Source organism: Oryctolagus cuniculus, chromosome 3, assembly GCF_964237555.1.
Source record: "Oryctolagus cuniculus chromosome 3, mOryCun1.1, whole genome shotgun sequence".
Classification (NCBI taxonomy): Eukaryota; Metazoa; Chordata; class Mammalia; order Lagomorpha; family Leporidae; genus Oryctolagus; species Oryctolagus cuniculus.
In genome coordinates, this window is record NC_091434.1 from 49,026,728 (window position 1) to 49,045,460 (window position 18,733).

Genomic DNA, 18,733 nt, shown 5'->3' on the forward strand with positions numbered 1-18,733 from the left:
CCAAAGTTCTCAAAAGTACCATAGGGGCCAACATTGTGGGGCAGCAGGTTAAGCACTACTTGCTGACACACCTGTATCCCATACTGGAATGCCGATCTGAGTCCTCGCTGCTCTGCTCTGACCTAGCCTCCTGCTAAGGTGCAGTGGATGATAGCCCAAGTACTTGGGCTCCTGCCACTCACATGGGAAACCCAGATGGAGTTCCTGGCTCCTGGTTTCAACCTGACCCAGCCTCAGCCATTGCAGCCATTTGGGGAGTGAATCACCAAATGGAAGATTTCTCTCTCGCTCTCTCGTTCTCTCCACCTTTCAAATGAATAGATCATTAAAAAAAAAAAAAGAGTATTAAGGATCAGAATAAATATAAGTACATTTTAAGTTGAAGCACTTATTGCAGGATTTGAAAAGACATTCATAAATCAGAGCTGAGGTTGCAATAATTAACAAGAATTCAGTCACTAACAGTTTTAAATTTGAAGAAACTTTTAAAGCAAAACTAAAGTTATTTGCAGAAAACTTACTGAAGACAGTTATCAGAATAAGCAGTAGATCTAGCAGTTAAGACACTTGCAACCCACATCGAAGCACTTGGTTCCATGCCCAGTCCTGGCTCCTGACTCCAGCTTCCTGCTAATGCGGATCCTGGGAGGCAGTGGTAACAGTTCAAGTAAAGGGCCCCTGCCACCCCCACAGTAGACATGGACTGGGTTCACAGCTTTCAGCTCCGGCCTGGCCCAGCCCTGGCTGCAGACAGCTGGGGCGTGAGCCAGTGGATGGCAGTACTCTTCCTCCACCCACCACCCACCATCCCCATTTACTTCATGGCGGGGGGGGGGGGGGGGCAGTTATCTATAGCTTGGGTAAATATAATGAGGGCATTTACAAGTAGCAGGTTCGAGCGTTCCACAGCACAGTGCAGCAACTATAGTTCACAGTAATGTCTTATACCCTGTATGAAGAACCAGACAGAAGAGCTGGTAAGCTCCAAACAGAAAGAACAGGAACAGACATGCTGTCCGATTTTATCAGTTCTTGCTGTACACGTATGGTGATATATCGCACTATGTCCCATTAAAACCTACAAACTGGGGCGGGCCCATGGTATAGTAGCTTAAGTCACAGTTTTGGATGCCTGCATCCCATATCAGAGTGCCTGGTTCAAGTCCTAGCTACTCCATTTCTGATCCAGCCCTCTGCAATGCACATCCTACAAAGGTAGCATAGGATAATGGCTGAAATACTTGGGTCCCTGCCAGCCACAGTGGGAGACCCAGGTGGAATTCTGGGCTTCTGGCTTCAGCCTGGCTGTTGTGGGCATTTGGGGAATGAACAAGTGAATGGATGCTCGCTCGCACTCCCTCTCTCTCCCCCCACCTATTTCTGTCTCTATGCCTTTCAAATGAAAATAAATTTAATATATACACATATATAATTAGGCAAATATTAATATGCTCAGAAATTCTAATAAATAAAAACCACGTAGAAAAGACTAAAACAAGACAGCTCTATTATAACATCATTAGCAACATATATCAGACTCCATGGGGAGTCTGAGCTCAGTAACAGGGCTGCATCCGACTCCAGGTGCACCCATTAACCCCCTTGGATGGTGGTCCTGTATGCATGACAGCGCCTTTTCTATAGAATCAGCCTGGGGTGTCAAGAGTCATGCTTTAATCATCTTTATTTCCCCAAAAGCAGAGTGCATGGCCTCCAGCACATGGTAGGCATTCAGCGAAACACAAAGGGCAAACAAGTATGCAAATTTACCATTGACAACTGAGCCACACAACAATGCATGTCCTCACAGCTGCCCTCAGTTGCTACAGTCACAGTCCACCAGAAGGCAAAACAATGACAGCAGCTCCAAGCCACTTTGATCCACACCTCCAAAAACACAGTATTATCAACAAAGGACAGGAAATAGAATTGAGCCACTTGGCTCCCAACAAGATTACTAATGCTTTTAAGAATAACAGGAGAAACACATTTAAGCATGAAAACGAGGCCAATGTGGCAAGATTTCAAAATAACTCTCAGCAAATCCTAATGGCAAAACAAAGGCAAAAGCAGAGCCAAGCCTATAGGATGTGGCTCAGTACCTCACATAACCAGCTAAGTGACTGAGGGGAAAACTGGAAATTCCTTCCTAGAGTTTTAAAAATAGCACCAAATCTCACCTCCCTCAGGTTAGATTAAATTCCGTTCAGGAAGCTCACCCAGGATTTGCAGCAGGGAGTCCTGCTGAGTGGCTGGTGCTAAGGACACACTAAGCAATAGCAGCACCTCCCCTGCCCCCCCAAGGCCAGTGGAAGAGTCAAGAAAATAGCCCACTTCGAAATTACAAATGAAAAAGCAATAGGTGTCTAGGAAAAAAAGAGAAAAAAAAAGAACATCAACCAAAGGCAACACCCTCATGGTTTGGTCACAATCCATCTGAAGTTACTCGGACCCTGCTGAACTGCGATTCTGATAACAAGTGAACTGGCCATCATGCCTGGGTTTATAAATTTGAATATCCCATCTCAATACACCATCAATATACCAGGAGCTGTGAAGCTACAGCGATATACTACTCACGCAGCCACCACTTTCAAATTCAGCCTCATCTCAGGGCCATCTGTGCCACCCCCTCCCCTGCCCCCACACTGTTACCTTCTCCCCTCCCCCAAATTGACCACTGTGAGTAACTGCCTGTGTTATCAAGCCTGCCTACCGCAAATCTACCATGGGCCTGTGTCAAACATCAACACATGTGCAAAGTATTTATCCCTACCATTTCACACCAAAATACCAAAGAAAATGCATGTACAACTCTTATTCCCTCTGAATCTCGCAAGGTCACGAGTGACCCAGGTTCTCGGCCATGGCTTCTGCCAGTCTCATATTCCACCCCCTAGAGCTAACCCGCCTCATTGATTACATCACATTAATCACTCACTTCCCAACCTTCCGCTCAGCATGTCTGCCTTGCCCTGTCACCACAGTCCCTGCCAGCCCTTTCCTCCCCCACCCAGCCACCCCATAACCATCTATCAAGTACATCTTGCTTCAAATCCTTCAATAACTCCCTAAGGCCTTGAAGTCAATATTTCCACTCCTTAGTAGATCCTCAAAGAAAATTAAACAGACTCATCATATGATCCAGCAATTCCACTCTGGGTACACACCCAAAAGAAATAAAAGTTGGGAACAGCATTGTGGTATAGTGGGTACAGCCAACGCCTGTAATGCCAGCACCCTATATGGGTGCCAGTTAGAGCCCTAGCTACCGCAATCCAGATTCCTGCTAATGGCCTGGGAAAAGCACCGGAAGATGGCCCAAGTATTTGGGGCCCCTGCCACCTCCGTAGGAGACCCAGAAGAAGCTCCTGGCTTCAGCCTGGCCCAATCCTGGCCAATGGAGGATCTCCTTCTCGCCCTCTTTCGGAACAAAGGGAGGGAGGGAGAAACCAGTAAAAGCAGGAATGTAAACCTATTTTCCCAGTCATGTTCACAGCACCATTACTCACAAGAGTCAAAAGGTAGAAGCCATGCAAGTGTCCATCAACAGATGGATAAACAGCGTGTGTTCTAAACACTCAACAGCATAGCACCAGCCTTCAAAAGGAGGAAATTCTAACACAAGCAACAACACAGGTGAGCCTTGAAGACATTCTGCTCAGTGAAATAAGCCAGGCACAAAAGGACCAATACTGTGCTAGGCTACGTACACGATATACTCAGAATAGCCAACTTCATATGAGACAAAGTAGAACGGTAGTCATCAGGCACAGGGGAGAGAGGGGTCAGGAACCTCTAGGTAATGGGTACAGAGTTTGTTTGACACGATGAAAAAGTTCTGGAGATAAACAGCCGTGACGGCTACACAACAACATCAATGTTCTCAATGCTATTGTACTTAAAGAGGTTAAAATAGTAAATTTTATCACAATGTGGGGGGGGGGGGGAGCCACTCCTTAGCATAGAACACACGTCTCTACAGACTGCCCCTTGCCTCCCTCCTCAGTCTAATCTCTCCCTTGCAAAGCGCAGCCTCCCTAAGGTAGCCACACACAACACACAGCACCGTCACCGAGGCCACAGCTAGCTGGCCATGCACACACCCCAGCCCACGCAACACCAGCCTTCCAGGGCCTGGCATCAGGGCACAGAGATATGGTCAGGGGGCTGCCACGAGAACAGGGAGCTCATAGAGACCCACGGAACGGGGTATGGTACAGGGGAACCTTGCAGGCTCCTGGAGAGAGGAAGGAAGTTCAATGAGAGCCTACAACGGGCACAGGGAAACGCTGCTTTCGCTGCCTGGTTGTAGGTCGTCAAGAGGTTCAGCTGAGTTCTCGCCTTAATTCCCTCCAACGTAAACCACAGTGTCAACCGCTATGGACTGAGTGCGTGTGAACCCCCAATTCACATACAGCCTAACCCCAACAAGATGAATCCTGAGATGAGGACTCGGGGAGGTAACTCAGTCTAGAAGAGGTCAGGAGGGCAAGGCCACCCTGCTGGGACCAGTGTCTATAAGATGAAAGCCAGAGCATTCTCCCCCTCTGCTGTGTGAGAACACATCAAGAAGGCAAGCCAGGGAGAAGGCCCCCACCAGGACCCGAACTAGAATTTCCCCTTGAACTAGAACTTCCAGCCTCCAGCACTGTGAGCGGTTTACGGATATTTCCTTACAGCAGCCTGATCAGACACAACACACCAATATACCCCCTCACCACCGTTACTTGGCTTGTCTGCTCCTCCCCTGGAGAAGGCAGGATGGCACTCTTGGTCCGTGAAGGCCGCACTGCCTGGCAGAGTGGACAGCACACAGGACGGTGGCATAAAAAGTAAAGGGACAAAAGCACGCTGAAGAGACACAGCCCATTCTCCCCCCAGAAGCGCTTCTATCATCTACCTTTCCCAAGCAGGCCACGGGGCAAGGGACAATCAGAAAGCCCCAGAGGATACATGTGAGCAATTCAACTGAGACACCGCAAGACAAGGACACTTTCTCGGTATTTATCAACCTAAAGGGCACTAGAGTGAAAAATGGATTCCTTAGGACAACTACTCCAACAGTGGGGTCGTCCGTGGAAAAAGGGCCGGTGGACCACGAGAACCATACAGAATGCTTTGTGAGAAGGTTCAAGCGATGCTGGCTTCCATTCCCACTAACCCACAAGAAATTTAAGGTGTGTTGATTCATGGTACTGACTTCACAAATGAGTTACCTGATTTTTCCATTCCTTTATGCCACTGTTAAAGCCACTACATGCGAGTGTTCACCCCACCCTCCCACCTGTCCAAAGCTTTCTGCTAAGAATATTTAATGAATTGCTATGAGGGCTACTGTTAGGGTCTTGGATTGGGGAAGGAAACAGGCACAGCTAAAGGGCAATTTTCATAGAGTATACTGTTGTGCTCAAACTCCAGATAATACAAAGGATTTTAAATTAACAGACAATAAGGAAATCGAATGTATTTTAATAACAAAAACAATCTAATGAGTAAAAGCAAATGTAAGCCCAGGAGGCCATACAGCCTATCTGCAACCTTTAAATGCTTGATGAACGGGAGGCAGAGTGAATTTCACATTCTGGCTATCTAAAGGTTAACACCTCAGCAAGTGCCTCTACATAGGCAGAGATGGGCCAGGAATCACCCAGGTTCAAGGTTGGGGTCTCTTTCTGGGACTGAAAGAGCGACTTCATCACAAAAGCTATCAGTTACAAGCTGGGCTACCCTCGATCTTTGGCACAGAGGTCAGTTATTAAGGATTTTAAAGGCAGCAGCTAGAACTTTGCAATTTGTAAAGAGAAAAGGAGGGAGGAAGGAAGTATGTTTTCCAACGGTGGAAAGTGAATATGCCAAAAACGAGGCTATCATCTAGACTAACTAGGTCAACTCTGGAGTCAAAACTAACAGTGGCTGCTCCAACAGCACTGAAGGATTGGGATTATTAGCTACCAACTCTCTCTTCTGACACATGAACCAAACGTCTAAATGCCTTTGTTAAAAAATTAAACAGAGGCACACCCTAGGATCCCACAAAAAACCTTCTTTCAACAGAGAAACTAAGACACAGATCCCAAGACTCCAAGATAGCAAATTAGGGAACCACATAATGTGCTAGGCTGGTGATAAATAGTTTAAAAAAAAAAAAAAAAGGTGTAGGAGGTGCACTTTGATAAGAATTGGAGAGAAAAGGCCACTGGAAATCCTACAAGAGGAAAAGGAAGACACTATGTAATGATTAAGGGATTAATTCAACAGGAAAATTTGACTATTATAAATGTACACGCACCCAATTACAGGGCCTCTGACTTATTTAAAAGAAATGTAAATAGATCTAAAGGGAGACATAGAATCTGATACAATGGTAACAGGGGACTTCAACACCCCCATCACATCAATGGATGGATTAACTAGACAGAAAAATCAACAAAGAAACAACAGAGCTAATCAACACTATGGATCAAATGGACCTAACGATATTTACAGAACTTTTCACCCCACGGTTGCAGAATACACATTCTTCTCATGGGTGCATGGAACTTTCTCTGGGAAAGACCATATGCTAGGCCATAAAGCAAGTCTCAGCAAATTCAAAAATACCAAAATCATACCATGCATCTTCTCTGACCTCAATGGAATAAAGCTGGAAATCAACAACTCAAGATTCTCTAAAACATATGTAAACACATGGAGACTGAACAACATGCTCCTGAATTGAAGAAATCAATAGAGAAATCAAAAAATTTCTGGAAATAAAGATGACAACACAACATACCAAAACTTATAGGATACAGCAAAAGCAGTGTTAAGAGCGAAGTTTATAGCAATCGGTGCCTATGTGAAAAAATTGGAGAAGTACCAAATAAATGAGCTTTCAATGCATCTCAGGGACCTAAAAACAACAAACCAAACCCCAAATTAGCAGGAGAAAATAAAAAGTTAGAGAATAAACAAAACTGAAACAAAAAATATAAAAGATCAGGAAAATGAAGAGCTGGTTTTCTGAAAAAATAAAATTGACACACCACTGGCCCAACTACAAAAAAAAAAAAAAAAAAAAAAAAAAAAAAGAGGGATAAGACTCAAACCAATAAAATCAGAGATGAAAAAGAAAATGCAGCAACAGATACCACAGAAATAGGAATCATCACAAATTATGACAAAGAGCTGTATGCCGACAAACTGGGAAACCCAAAAAGGGATGGATTCCTGGACAACTAAAGCCTACCTAAATTGAGCCATGCAGACACAGAAAATCTAAACAGACCAAAGACCAAGCTGGAAATTGAATCAGTAATAAAGACCCTCCCAACAAAGAAAAGTCCAGGACCAGATGGCTTCACTGCTGAATTCTACCAGGCATTTAAAGAAAGACTGATTTGAATTATTCTCAAGCCATTCAAAACAATTGAGAGGGAATCCTCCCAAACTCCTTCTACGAAGCCCACATCACCTTAATTCCTAAACCAGGAAAAGATACAAAAGATAAAGAGAACTATAGACCAATATCCTTGATGAACACAGATGCAAAAATCCTCAATAAAATATTCGCTAATCGAATCCACAACACATCAGAAAGATCATTCATTCGAACAAAGTGGAATTTATCCCTGATATGGAGGGATGGTTCAACATCTACAAACACTGAGTGTGACACATCACATTAACAAACTTTATGTGGTATCTCAATAGATGCAGAGAAAGAATCTGATAAAATATAACATTCTTTCATGAAAAAAAAAAAAAAAAAACCTTAAACAAATTGGGTATAGAATGAACATTCCTCAATACAATCAAGGCAATTTACAACAAACCCACAGCCAGCAAGTATCCTACTGAATGGGGAAAAGCTGGACACATTTACCCTAAGATCCAGAACCAGGCAAGGATGCCCACTCTCACCAGTGCTAAAAAGAAAGTCCTGGAAGTTTTAGCCAGAGCCAATAGGCAAGAAAAAGAAATCAAAGGGATACAAATTGGGAAGGAGAAAATCAAACTATCCCTATTTGCAGATGACCTGATCCTATATATATAGAGGATCCAAAAGACTCCACTGAGAACTCAAAGAGTTTGGTAGAATGGCAGGATATAAAATCAAAACAGAAAAATCAATAGCCTTTGTATACACAGACAATGCATGGCTGAGAAAGAACTTTTCATATCAATCCCATTCATAATAGCTCCAAAAAGAATTAAATATCTTAGAATAAATTTAACCAAGGGTGCCATAGAGCTTGCAAAAGAAAGAAAAACAGACATTAAAAATGGAAAAATCTAACATTTTCATGAATTGGAAAGTCATCATCAAAATGTCCAACTACTGAAAGCAATTTACAGATTCAATGCAGTACCAATGAAAATACCAATGACATTCTTCACAGATCTAGAAAAAAATGATGCTAAAATTCATATGGAAACACAGGAGACTCCAAATAGCTAAAGCAATCTTATACAACAAAAAAACAGAACCAAAGGCATCACAATACCGGATTTCAAGACAGACTACAGGGCAGTTATAATCAAAACAGACTGGTACTGGCACAAAAACAGACACATAGACCAATGGAACAGAATAGAAATGCCAGAAATCAATCCACACATCTACAACCGAATTTTTTTTTTTTTTTTAAGATTTATTTGATAGTCAGAGTTATAGAGAGAGAGAGGTCTTCCATCTGCTGATTCACTCCCCAATTGGCCGCAACAGCTGGAGCTGTCCCAATCCAAAGCCAGGAGCTTCTTCCATGTCTCCCAAAGGGGCCCACGTGGGCCACCCTCTACTGCTTTCCCAGGCCATAGTAGAGAGCTGGATCGGAAGTGCAGCAGCTGGGTCTTGAACCAGTGCCCATATGGGATGCCGGCACTGCAGGCAGCAGCTTTACTTCACTATGCCACAGCACCAGCCTCAACCAACTTATCTTTGACAAAGGAGCTAAAAATCAATCCCTGGAGAAAAAGTCTCTTCAACAAATGGTGCTGGGAAAACTGGATCTCTGCATCAGGAGTATGAAACTAGACCCCCTACCCTACAGCTTACGAAAGATCCACTCAAAATGGATCAAAAATCTAAATCTATGACTCAATACCATCAAATTACTAGAGAACATTGGGGAAACTCTAAGACATTGGCTTAGGCAAAGACTTCTTGGAAAAGACCCTAGAAGCACAGACTGTCAAAGCCAAAATTGACAAATGGGATTGCATCAAGCTGAGAAGATTCTACAATGCAAAAGAAACACTTTTCAGCAAAGTGAAGAAGCAACCAACAGAATGGGAGAAAATTTTTACAAACTATGCAGCTGATAAAGGGTTAATATCCAGACTATCAAGAGCTCAAGAAACTCAAGAGCAACAAAATAAATAATCTAGTTAAGAAATGGACAAAGTACTTTAACAGTCATTTTTCAAGAGGAAATTCAAACAGCCAACAGACACTTGAAAAAATGTTCAGGATTACTAGTCATTAGGGAAATGCAAATCAAAATCACAATGAGGTTTCACCTCACTCCAGTTAGGATGGCTTATATACGAATCAACAAACAACAAATGCTGAAGAGGATGAGGGGAAAAAGGTACCCTAATCCACTGTTGGTGGAAATGTAAACTGGTGCAGCCACTGTGGAAAACAATATGGAGATACCTCAGAACGCTCAATATAGACCTACCATATGATCCAGCCATACCACTCTTGGGAATTTACCCAAGGAAAAATAAATCAGCAGATGAAAGAGTTATGTTAGCCCCATGTTCAGCACAATTCACAATAACTAAGATATGGAATCAACCCAGATGTCCATCAACAGTTGACTGGATAAAGAAATTATGGTATAATACACACTATGGAGTACTATTCAGTTGTAAAAAAAAAAAAAATGAAATTTTGTCTTTCCCAACAAGATGGACACAACTGGAAACCATTATACTTAGTGAAATAAGTCAGTCTCAAAAAGACAGACATTATATGTGTTCTCTGATCCAAGGTAACCAATAGAATACCTAAAATGTAATGTTTAGGAGTGAAATGGACATTTTGAGATTCGATGATTGTTTACAGCCCTTATCTCTTCTGCTGAGGAAGGGTTTTTTTTTTTTCATACTATTTGGTGAACTCTTTTTACTTAGTATTGGATTAACTTTACTATCATTAAGTAATCTTAATGATAGTAATATATCTTTATAAAATTAAGAGTGAGAATGTGCGAGGGAAGAGGAGGAAGGGTTGGAGCTTTGCGGGGGAAGGAAGAATTAAGACTATGTTCCTAAATCTGTATATATGAAATACATGAGACTTGTATAACTTAAAATTTTAAAAAAGAAAACCAGATTCCAGAGGCGCCCCACATCCGGTTTCTGGAAAAATCAGGCAAGGATGGGCTCTGCTGGCTGTACGATGACAATGGTCTTTCACAATCACATAACACGTACCTGCTTTGGGATGGATGTGGCTTGGTCCTCGATGCAGGTGTTGAGGTGGTAGAAGTGTTAAGGGCTGGGGCCAAGGAGGCAGTCACTACAGGCTGCTTGCTGCTCTGTGGCCTCCTCCCTCTCACTGTGGACCTCTCCCTCTTGCACGTACGTGCTCCCACCATCGAGCCACGGCAGCCACGTGATGTAGCCACGGGGGTTCAGCCAGAGACAGCTCTATGCTGTTTGGACTTTCAGCCTCCAAAACTGAGTTAAATAAACCTCTTTCCTTCATGAAGTGCCTAGCCTTAAGTATTTTGTTAAAAGGGAGATGAAGACAAATTCCACACCCTTCCATCATATTCCTGAGTCACCGAACTCTATAGAACACTCCCAAGATTTTCCAGAGTAGCTTCCCTTGCACCCTACAGCATTCTCATAGCAACAACTCACCATAAGGCACCTTTCGAACCACACCAACAGGGGACAGCATAGGCGCTGGAATCACGGTCCCAGGCTTGCACGCAAGGAAATTCATCCCTGGAATGCAGATTTCTGCTCTAAACAGTCAGGGCTGACAAGACTCGCTGCACAGGGCTGCTTGGCACACACTATATGACACAGCGACCTCAGCAGAAGCTAGAGGCCTCCCTTCCCAATGCCCTTTTCTTCCTCTGACCCTGAAGGTCCCACCTGCACTTCGGTTCTGTCCCCTGGCAGGCTATGCAGGTTACCAACCTAGAGAGTTGCCTCATTTGCGATAGACCTTCCACGGGGTTCAATACCCTCAGGAGGAGACGCAGCCAACATCATCGTCCCCGCGGTCAGTTCCCGGAGGACGCTCTGCAGAGTCACGGCAGGAATGGCTGCCAAGGGCCAGGGTAACTTCAGAGAAGGCCATCTCCCCAGGGCTGGCTCTGAAAGTCACGTGCGGCCTCTCTCCTCCAACCAACCGCCCCCCAGCCCTGACCCAGCCCAACCATGGCGCCCCTTACCTTGCAGCAAGCAGCCCTGGCCTGAGCACGGAGCCCGTGGTCACACTACACAACTCATAAACGTTATGAGACTTAATGAGCTAACGTCTGAGAGGGGCTATGGGTTCCTGTGGGACAATGCAGCCAAAAACTATAAACCACTCTTGTGTCCAGAAACACAAACTCAGCTGTACAGGGGAATGTGCTAATTATAACCCACGGACTTCTCAATTCGTTCCCTCAAGGCAGATTTAAAGGAAAAACAAAAAAATCCAAGAACTCAAACGTGTTTGGATTGGCAAACCCGAGACCCTGGAACCCCGAGATGAATATAAAACTGCTCAAATGTAACTGGCACACCCCAGAGCTCCGATTCGTTCCTGGTGGGTGCACAGACGCCAGGAGCGACCTATGATTATTAAATTGAATACAGCCACCAGGGGAAAACCAACTTCCCTTCCAAACAAACTGGCTTATTAATCAGAAGGCCCCTATCCAGTTCCACAAGCTAATTTCCTCACCCTTCCCTGTCTTCCATCCCCGTTTGCACCTCTGGTCGATCATTCCTTCTGTTCGCTACATCCTCGGTCAGACCATCCAAGCGCTCAAGGTGCTCGCCCACCGTACTGAAGTAGGCACTCACATAGACTCTCCTCTACCCATCGGTTTAGGGTGACTCCCAATAGATTTGTGCAAACTGGGTGAACAAAGACACTCACAAAAACAGCCCGAGGTGCATGAGGGCATAGCCATCGTTTTTGGAAAACATGGATCTTCATCATTCAGGCTCTTTTCAGTGACGCTGGAGAGCCCCAGACTGGGGTAAGGAAGCAAGTCACCAGGCAAGAGGACAGCAGCTTCTGCAGCCCCCAGGCAAGGAGGACCACCACAGCACATCCAGCATGCAAACGCGGCCCTGCAGCTGGCTCCCAGGGAGACCCGGGACACGCTGCCCCCGTCCCCCCACAGTGGTCCACATCATTTCCTAAAATCCCGTCTCAGCTGCCGTCACTGTTGACTCAACAAAAATTTAAAAAAATAAAAAATAAAAAGCTCAACTCTGGAAAAACCAAGGTTCTCATTTTTGGGTTATAAAGAATGTCAAAAACCAAAAAGCCAGCAAATGCCAGTCCACAGAAACCTTTCTCGATGACATTTACAAAGGAAAACAGCTCTCTTTATTCTGACCTCACCATCCAAAAAATATATTAAGCCTCTAACTGTCCCCGACTTGGAGAGGCACAGCTCTAACAGGGTCGCCACAAGCACAGCATGAGCTGTGTTCTCAGTGTGTGTCCACCACTGTGCACACGTTCGCTGCAAAGCAGCATAGGTGACTTTTTTAAAAATCTGCCTAGTTATGAAAGCAACAGAGCCTAAACATTGCAAATTAAGACACCTACCTATAAAAGAAGAGAAAAATAGGTATTAACAGGGCAGCTTCAGTAATGTCTCTGTGCTCGTGGGTAAGAGAAAACTTTTTTAGAACCAAAATTCAGAAGTCTCTTCGTCGGGCAGTTAGCCGCTGAAAAGAAAGTCTAATAAACTATGTAAACAAAAGGGAGGGAGGTTTATACATTTACATTAGGATTTCATGAATGTTTATTAGTTGAGAAGTGATCAAACAGAAATAGCGAAGATGGTCCAAAAAAGACACCGATCATGTAAATTCAGAGGGCAAAACTACTTTGTCATTTAGAAAGAATTTCTAAAGAAAACAGCTCAGTCACCACAGTGGGCTACTGTACCTAAGTTGATTAAAACCAACAATCACATGAGAAATTGGAAGCATTTTCTGAGTCATTTCTAGTTTGTCCACCATTGGCAGCATGACTCAAAATGAGAGGCCTCGTAATGCTGACCTCTCTGAACACTTTCTAAAGTATTTATGAGGAACAGCAAGGTATATACACTATAGCCAGTTAACCTGTAAGGCAGGACATAATCATCCTTAGCCTTGCATGCAGTGTCCACTACAATTCACCTTTACAGATGTTAACTAAACTTGAGTAGCATTTGTGCTAATATCTAAAAGCTCTACAGGACACAATAGCTATTTCACACATTTGTGAAAGGTTACATACATACACTCCCCACTCACATCCACTTCCTATTTTCTTGACTACGATACAACATTAACGTGTAAATCCACTCTTGGAGTGGACTGGTTTTAACCACATACAATGTCATACAACAGAAAGTCCAGGGGAAGTTTCGGTAGGAAAGAAAACATTCAGCATTAAGCTACATTGTAAAAGCCTGGTTTAGAAAAGTTCACTTCCTTCTGCAAGTAGTTTATCAAAAGAGTTTTCAGAATCCATCATTATATTATTGTAAGTCAACAAATTAAAAGGCATAAAACTAAACAGTTATCATTCTAACCCTAAGTACACGTTTCAACGAGTGGGTACGGAGGAAGATGCGAAAACTGTAGAATTCTTTTTAAATGACCTAAGTATAAGGTCCCTCCAATTTAGAAATTAAAACTGCTTACCAAGTTGCCTTCTCCATTGTTTTTCCCACTGATTTAACTCGCACTTTAGCATTCAGTTCATATGAAAGAGACAAACATCCGCTGTGACAGGGAGAACATACTAAGTACAACAAATATTTTGCACACAGATAAGGGAAAAGTAGGTCAATATCCTTTGGCTGGGAGGCAGCCTCTGCTTCCATTTTGGACTCTAGGAGAGACCTAAAAAGTTCATGGGAAACGAGTTACATGAAAAAATTATACATGGATTTCAAAATTCTTTTGCACCAAAAGAAATTTACCTTTTAATTCCATTTTCCCAGGGACTTTTTTGCAGTACTTTTGTATTACGCGATCATCCACTCCAGACTAGTCACCATTCACTGCTCTGAACCAGGTACCTGGTAGTAGACACAAGACACTGGGCAGGCACCAAGAGGAATAAAAATGAGAGATGCATCTACTGCACACTAGCCATTCGCAGGCTAGTTGGGGAAAGAAAATACTTTAAAGCAGTATAATGAATACAACAGGTGCTCAGGTAGGGCATGTAATTCTGTAAGGAATACAGAGGATAACACTGACATGTGGAGGTGGAGCTATTATCCCAGCCCTGGTGGACCAGAGAAGGATGGCCAAGGAGGTGAAAGCTGACCCTGACCTTGAAAGATGATTAGGATGTGACTAAGTAGAAAAGGACTTTAAAGCAAGAAGTACAAAATATATTCAGAAGTCAGTGACTAGGCAGGATGGCAAGCAGAGGACCTGGGATCCGGCCCCAGCAGGCCACGAGCTGAAAGCTGAAGCCAGAGTGGGAGAGGGAGCTAGGGAGCTCACCAAGAATCCGTGGGAGAGGAGCAGGCAGGATTACCCAGCCCATCTCCCAGGTCCATGACTGACGCCAGGGCATCAAGACAGCAAACAAGCGAGCCAGTCACTGGCCAGAGTCTCATGAAACATAAAATTGAAGACAGCAGATGTACAGATACAGGGAGTCACCAAAAATTTTTAGGCAGGGACAGAAACTAGGAAACCAATAAAGGAGGCTGAAATGGGAGACATAATGTGACTTCTCTGGGAGAGTAGCTGACTGCAAACAGAAGGGCTGCTCTGTGCGATTGCTCAATCTGTGCACTGCACACAAGTGGCCAAAGGGGAAAACAGGGATTGAATCCAGTTGAGCTCTTGTGGGATTGCGTTTGCCCCAGAAGGTACCTTTTCTTAATTAAACAAAGGCAGCATACAAGGTAGCGGCAAAGGATTCAGCTGGAGCAAAAATCAAATAGTTCAGGAATATGAACTAAGGTAGAGCTGACGGAAATGAAACCAGAGGAGAAATGGAAGAGAAATCAGATGAATCTACTATAAAAAGTGGGAAACTAATTTGATGGCAGGTGTAAGAATGATAGGACGATTTAAGACTAAAACAGAGGCCCTCTCACTCAAATGCGGAAGGACTGACGGTTGATTTTGTTTTAATCAGTTAAATCTGGAAATCATAATACCTAAACATGTTATTTTAAATTATGCCCATAAACATAATTTACTTGCCAACTTTTTTGCTGTCATGCCAAAGCTTTTTCCTCAGTATAATTCACTGACTGCAGGACTCCATGGTCTTTCATTTAAAAGCATCCCCAAGCCATCATCCCCCAGGTCCAATCGCTCTAAACAAAGCTGAGGCTACTCAGGCACTGTGTAGTAGGACTGAACTCCTCTTCACCAATGCCTAATACTCTCTCTGCAGTCCGACAGCACACCCCTCCGTGCTGAGTTCAGACACACAGCCGATAAGTCTGTTGCAGCAGGCTTTCCCTCTGCCACGGGGAATATTCATGTTCTAGAAAGCACCACTCCATCAGTATCCTGGGGTAAGGACAAGGACAACGGGGGACACAGCTACCGCCTGACCCCCGATGAACAAAGTGTGAGCGTGGCTGACTGCTGTGAGCCACTCAGGCTTTCCATCATCACGACGTAACCCACCAACCCTGAACGTGGGCCGGTAGCAGCCAGAACACTTCTGTGCTACGATGTCCGAGAGTTTCACCGTTATCTCAGCCACTCCTAAGTCGGCTGCAATCATTTTTAGAAACTCGCTCTTATTAGGCAGTTTCCAAAGCATTCAAATGAAACTTCAGACACAATAATCATTTCCCCACACACATTTAAAATCTATTAAACTACAGTAATAAGCATAGCTGGCACTTACAGATTGAATATAATCACAGCTGAGTCTAGATGAACATCTGTCTCAACTGGTAGGAACAGAAGCGAGAGCACTACAGAGCAGCTCTCGTCACTTTGAGCATTTGTGTGGTTCGGGCATCAGCAGATAGACTTTATGGAGGAAAACAGGACACCAACTATTCCAGCAAGTCTTGGGATTCAATAAGAGTTTGTGTTTCCTAAAGCTGTGAGTCTCGATAATTCTAAGAATGAATAGTGGAATCCCATTACCAAGTTTAAGATCTGACTGGCTTTGAAAACTATATCCAATTGCCATATTTGCTCTGTCCCACATGTACAGTCTGAAGTGCTTAAGTGATTTCATAAAGCATAAAAAATAACACTTCAAACCCACAGCCAGACATAGAGTCAAGAGTACAAGGTCACATGTCATTCTATAACTTAGCTCTTAAGGAGAGGAAGAACAAACATGCAAGTTTCTATTGAAAACTAAATTGGAGTTTCATACTTTAAAACTGTTTTTCTTTAAAAATTGTTGAAGGTAAGTGTTCCTCTCAAAGGGAACTTCACACTCATTAAAAGAGCAAAAGTTCCCAGAAAAACCTGGGTACTCTGATTCTAAGCAAATAGTAAGTTCATTCACAATGTATGTACTTTTCAAAGTCTGACAGTCTTTTCATTAAAAAAATGATCCTTCATGCAGAAATGATATTGGCCAATTTCAATATACTACTGAGAGACACCCCATGCAAACATATTGCTAAGGTTTGAATATGGTTTCTCTTCATCCAAACTCACACCAAGAGGGCTTTTCCAACAGTCAAGTGTTGAGAAGTGCTGGACCTCTGCAGGATGAGGAGGTCCCTAGCAGCGGCTGGGTCAGCCCTCCGGGAATGCATCAGCTCTCCTGAGAGTGCACTGCTATGAACCAGCAGCTCCTCTGCCCCGTCTTGCTGTGCAGGCACTCACCTGCCAACCACTTACTGCCAGGTGGCCCTTACCAGAAGCTGAGCAGACGTCAGCACCACACTCTTGAACTTTCAGAACCAGAAGCCAAAATAAGCCTTCTTTTGGTATCGTGTTATAGTGACAAGAAACAGACTAAGACACAACTATATGCCAGAAACCAATCGATATTATACAAACATATTCAAATCCAACATGATAAAATATTTTAAATAGCACATACACACAAGTCAACTCCTTCACCAATACCAGGCACGTAAGCATTCCTTGCTAAGCATCCAATAAGATCTTAACCTCTATACACCTTTAACTACAAAAAAAAGAAAAAAAAATAAGCACATATTGAGAAAAAACACAATGATATCATATCTGCCCCCAGCATCTACTGGGATAGCTGCCCACTCAGTCTAATTTTAACCAAAGCAGGGTCTTAAAAGGAAGTCAAAACCAAAGGGAGGAGAAAAAACTTTTAAACATTTTTTTACTGAACCTTGTCCTAAACCAATGTTCCCACTATGTTTATTTTTGTTTTTTTTCAACTGTCAACTGATGGACACAAGAAGCACAACCATGGGGACAGGAAGACACAATGGTTTTGTCTCATCCTCAAATAAAATTACTAGAGATCACCCGACGCAAATGCCCCTGGCAGGGCCAACACTTCACTCTAGGAGACTTGAGTTATGGTTGAGAAGTTGAACATGGACAGGTAACCTTTTACTCCAGAGAGACAAGAGGCCCAAGGCCCAAAGTTTGCTTAACCTACACACTGAGGGGCAGGAGAAGATGAAGATGACGAAGAGCGTGGGCCACCAAGGCCGCAGATAGTCAACAGCACAGGGCAGGATGGAGCGAGGAGTTCAGTGCACCTGGAACCCATCTGTTATGTTTTTGAGTCCCCCACAAAGGTCTTATGTTGAAGCCCTAACATCCAGTACCTCCAAAGGAGACTGCATTTAGAGATAGGGCTTTTGAAGCTAAGTTAAAGTAAGGTGATGAGGAAAGACCTTTATAAGAAGAGATAAGGACACAGGTAAGATGGACCAAAAGATGATCAGAGAGGCCAGAGAGAGGGGCTTTGGAGGAAACCAAACCTGCCAACATCTTGACCTTGGACTTGTAGCTTCCAAATGGTCAGGAAAAGAATTCCCATTGTTCCAGGCACTCAGTCTGCAGTAGTTTCTGAGAGCAGCCCTAGCAGACACACCATCCTACAACCCCTTCTGGCCACTGCCAACCTCCACCTTCTTCCCAGTGCTCAGCATTTGTCACTGCAAGTGCTTCAAATAAAACATCACCACCTGCCTGTTGCCATCACACTCCCTCCTTGAGCTCTCTCCCACCTTGATGTAGCCATTTTTTGCCTGGCTGTCTACGTACCCTCCCTAGCCACTCCTAATTCTCTCTAGAGGCTTCCTCCTCTACTTATCCTGAAATATGTTCCCCAGAGTGCAATCATCCAAGCTTCCCCTCCTCTCGTGCCACGTTCTAAGTGATCCTACAATCTTCAGTTTCAACCACACCTAAAGTATCCAGGACACCTCCACCTGGACCCCAAGTCCTGGCCGTTCCTAGAGCTCCACACCTTGAATTTCAACGGCCAGCTCCCTCCCCTTAACTTCCTGGGCGCCATCCCACACTGAACCCCTCACCTGTAGCCCTGTCTATGCCAACCATCCCCGACATCACACAAGCCAGAAACGTGGGTGCTATCCCAGACTCC

The 18,733-nt window shown here is 43.9% G+C and overlaps 1 protein-coding gene across 10 annotated transcripts in view; it reads right to left on the bottom strand.

Annotated features, from left to right (window-relative positions):
• MYO1B (myosin IB) overlaps window positions 1-18,733 on the bottom strand; it is a 189,605-nt gene that overhangs the window by 154,638 nt on the left and 16,234 nt on the right. Inside the window, exon 1 of one of the 10 annotated variants that reach the window (XM_070070456.1) lies at window positions 13,876-13,991. The exons of 6 other annotated variants lie outside the window; for them this stretch is intronic. The gene's annotated coding sequence lies outside the window, so the exon portion shown is untranslated. Of the gene's footprint in view, window positions 1-11,402; window positions 11,460-13,875; window positions 13,992-18,733 lie in introns of those variants that run through there. 3 more of the 10 variants (XM_070070452.1, XM_002712348.5, XM_070070457.1) reach the window with 3 other exon arrangements.